This window comes from Poeciliopsis prolifica, unplaced genomic scaffold, assembly GCF_027474105.1.
Source record: "Poeciliopsis prolifica strain line A6 unplaced genomic scaffold, Auburn_PproV2 SCAFFOLD013, whole genome shotgun sequence".
Classification (NCBI taxonomy): domain Eukaryota; kingdom Metazoa; phylum Chordata; class Actinopteri; order Cyprinodontiformes; family Poeciliidae; genus Poeciliopsis; species Poeciliopsis prolifica.
Window position 1 is genome coordinate 5087780 of NW_026562388.1, and position 4253 is coordinate 5092032.

A 4253-nucleotide genomic window follows, 5' to 3' on the forward strand; every position below is an offset into this window, starting at 1 on the left:
GAGGAAGAATGGGACATATTGTGAAATATACAGCTTGTTTTCAACTTGAAACACTAAACTGTGTTTCTTGAACGTTGCTGCAGTCCCACCGTGTTCTTACATGTTTGGTCCCAGGTAGTCCTGCATGCGGCTGGTAGGGGGTCAGCATGAAGGGGATCAATACCACGGCTCATTTTTGCAGTCCTGGTGAAGTCATGTTGCTGGAGGGTGGATTGTTGCTCCGTTAACCTGTTGCTGCATGAAAGCAACAATCGCTGTCGGTTAGTGGCAAACTGATGACACAGCATTTTGTTTTAAGCCAACTTCAAGAGAAGCTTTGAATCCCGCCGTTCTGTGACCTCAGGCCATCACTTTAGTGACGACATCTCAATCCCACAGGGATCATCACCCGGTCACGGAAAACAGGAAAGAGTGAATGGAAGCGATGGGATGTTGTCATTCAAATGGAATGGATCACTTGAACTGCATTGCAAGGTTGTAATGACCCTGTGTATGGGAACTGTAATGTGGTTTTCCCATTGGGTTTGAGGAGAAACTCTATGCCGGGCTATTCAGGTGCGCAATAAAGTGCTTTTCACTTTCTGAGGACTTCCTGTCTCCAGTGGCGTTCTCCATTAACTCCTCGCAGACAGACAAGAGGCTTCCCATTGGCCAGGACGCTCTTTATCGCAGCAGTTATTCCCCCCCAGGTATGGCCCTACCTGGCCTGCAGATAAGATAGTGAGCCGACTGCCTGTCATTACTGGCAGATGAAGGCTATCAGAGTATTGACAACATTTTACATCCCCCTGTTGAGAAACAAACTTGGACTTGTGAGTTCGGTACACACCAGGCTTTTATTGTGTAGAGGCAACCAAATAGTCTGACGTCACAGCTTCCCTTCCTCCTAATGCTCTTCAGTTGGCTGCTATTTATTCCCAGCAGCTGTAGTGATGTGCTAAAAAAGTTCTTGACACCGGTTCTTGGTTTTCATCACTGAAGCTTCCATTGCTAACAGGGACACAGGGCTGTCCTCTCTCTCTCTCTCTCTCTCTCTCTCTCTCTCTCTCTCTCTCTCTCTCTCTCTCTCCCTTTTCCTCTCCACATCATCAAGTCGACTGAGCCTTAAAGCACCTGCGGAGGACACATTCAAAACACTGAATAATAAACAAATGAATGAAGTCATCACAAATATGTAATCACATATAAGTGGATTATTGAGAAACAAATGTAGAAAAGTTTTCAAATAAATCAAACAGGCTTTACTTTTTACTTTACTTTTTTTTAGATATATTTCTTCATTTACTATTTTTGAAATTCAACGCAGAAAACACACAAAATGAGTCATTACTATATAATTAATTCAAAGACAGATTATTTTATGTATTATTTTTGCTCTGAGGCAATCAGACCAGTATGTTGTTACAATGGGTCACCTGTGTCTCCATCCCTCTGACAGAAGTCTTTTGCTTGGCTTGTCTTCGTCTTCTCTTTTTCTTTTCTTTTTCCAGCATGGACCTGTATGCCCTTGCACTGTTTTGAAAAATAAGGAGCGGTTTCAACTGCTACCCGAGACGATAATGGTTACCGGTTCTATACTTTGAGTCAGAATCTTCAAGTGGGCTGTGATTAATGATGGCAGCAGAGTAAGTCGGGCCCTTTTAGGCCCCCTCTCTCTCTCTCTCTCTCTCTCTCTCTGTTTCACGTCTCCTCGGTCTAAACAGTGAGATTCGGGTGAGATGCTGCGGTTCTGTCTTATTAATTGCTCATTCCTTCTCCGTCTCACCGCACACGCGCAGAGAGAGAGAGAAAAAAGGGGGGGCGTTGGCGCAACAAGTTCCCCCCCCCCCCGGTGCGCAGCATAATATTGACCCCACAATCCGTCTCTATTGATTTCGCCATCAACCCGGACTCCTAACGCATGCATAAGGAGGTTTATACCTGTGAGTAAATATGAAGCGATGGGTCTCGTTCGCTGCAGTCGTCGCCTCGGAAAGTGGAGAGGGAAGAAGGAAAAAAAAAGTACGTTAGAAATGAATGAATTTACCGGGGTTCAAACGTGATTACCTTCTTGATTTTGTTCTTTTCTGTAAACAAATGGAGTCTGATCTCCAGAAGGGGTCGCCATCATGTAAAAGCAGGGCGCCCATGGGTGCGTTAAGGAGGAGGAGGGGGTCTCTCCCTCTCTCTGTCTTCAGCAACATCATATCGGAATTATTAATTAATGAATCTGAGGCGCGCATCGCGCCTTCACAAATGTGCGCATTAATCAACAGCCTGGAGCGGGTTTTATATAGGCCTATTTAAACATATATATATATGTTTTTTCTCTCTCTCTCTTTCTGAAATCCACAGAGTGTGAGCGGGTCCCTCAGCCTCTCAGTCCTCTCCTGTTATTTACAGTCCGTGTGAAATGTCTCACTTTGCTGCCCTCGGCTACCCGCAAGATATTTCCACTTTCTTTTCTCAGAGCTCTCAAAAGAAAAATCATAAAATACACTAAAATAACCCAGGTAAATTCAAGAATAAGAAAATCAACTTACAGGAACACAAATCGTAAATTAGAGGGATCGATATATTCGCCTCTGCAACTGTCTCCTAATGGGAATAATGTTGGATTTGTTTGGGTGTGTGGGGTGTGTGTGTGTGTGGGGGGGGGGGGGGGGGGTCTTCTCCGGCCACATAAAGCGCGATTATTTCAGCGGAAGAAAAAAGGAAAAAAAAGCCCTCAAACATTGACGAGCTGGAGGCCATTGTAACAAGGCGCTGGGAAAAAGGCAACGTAATGAGAAAATGTGGGCCCGGGGCTCGCCTAATTAAATCTTAACTGATTGAAATAACGCTTTGAATACCTCAAGGCTTGACTAAACTCCGGCTATTTCCCTTTTTTTATTGCGCTTTATTTATTCTGCCCCTCTTTTTTTCCCCTCCTTCTTCTGCAGCTTCAGGACTGGCCGCCGCAATCTCAAGCGTCCAACTCTAAATCCTTGAAGCCATGTTATTTGATTAATTATATTTTTTAGCATCATTAGGAATTTAAGGGTTTTTTTTAGGTCTTGATGTCCGCAAAGGACGGTGCAGTTACTGAAACTGAAGGATAAATAATAATAATAAATGATAATAACAATAATAATAATAATAATAATAATAATAATAATAATAATAATAATAACAATAATAATAATTATAATAACAAAAGGCCTTTTTCATTTCAACTGTAAATGTTTCCCTCTTTCCTAACGGAGATTTTTCAGTTTTCACCAATGTTAGCAATACTTTAATCACTTTATATTGAGCCTCGGTATTGAAGAGTTTCTTCTTGGAAATGAAAATATGGATAAATTTGCGTTAAAAAAAAAGGATTATAAAATGCTATTGCAAAAGGCCAGAGGAGAGAAATTAGTGTCGGCTGCGCATGGACGCATGCATGCGTTCAAGTGAACGCGTGTTTCTCCCTCCATTGTCTGAGGAAGGAAAAAAAATATATATAATCATAAATGATAAATAGATAATGGAGCTGTCTCCTGCAGACGCGCTCATCAGTGGTAAATGGGGGCTGGCGCGGGGCACCGCGGAGAATTAAGGCGAAAGAGTTTGCAACATTCCTGCAGGGTGCAAGTTGTTGACGATTAACACACCCACACACACACACACACACACACACACACACACGCACACACACACAACACACACACACACACACACACACACACACACACACACACACACACACACACACACACACACACACCCTAAGGGATTCAAGTAGAGTGCTACAGCCTTTATGGGATTGGGGGAAAAAAAGTGAGAAATCAATTTTATTTTTATTTTTTGTGGTCTGGTTTAATTTGATGATTTTGATATTCTATACTCCAGCCGTTGCTTCCTTATGATCACGTGTTATTTCTCATTTAGAAGAGAAACAAAGAAAATTATATTTTAATAAAAATGAATAAATAAATAAATAAGCTAAACATTGCTGCGGTTAACATTTCTAACATTTCTCACTGCTTCTTCTATTTTTTTTTTGAGTTGGCTTCCATTCATAATCGCACAAGATGAGGATTTATACTCCTCCATCCACCAACCACTTGAAAAAATACCAACAAGGGACATTTTCCTCAGGCTGATAAGTAAAATGGTCCATTGCACGTCTAATTCATTATTTTTCTCCTTTGGATAAACATTTGAGAGCCTCAAAGCAAACCTCACAAACTTTATCTAATTTACCCAGTTGATTTATTTCCCCTCATATCGTGATGTGAAATCAGCCT

General features: G+C 41.8%; 1 long non-coding RNA gene across 1 annotated transcript; it reads right to left on the reverse strand.

Moving 5' to 3' along the window:
- Positions 1-875: 875 nt before the first annotated feature.
- LOC129365606 (uncharacterized) lies at positions 876-2068 on the reverse strand. Its single transcript, XR_008606541.1, has 3 exons — positions 1921-2068; positions 1416-1512; positions 876-1113 (listed from the first exon to the last, which is right to left on the reverse strand). It is a non-coding gene; the product is annotated as an uncharacterized LOC129365606 (long non-coding RNA).
- Between the last annotated feature and the right edge of the window lie 2185 nt (positions 2069-4253).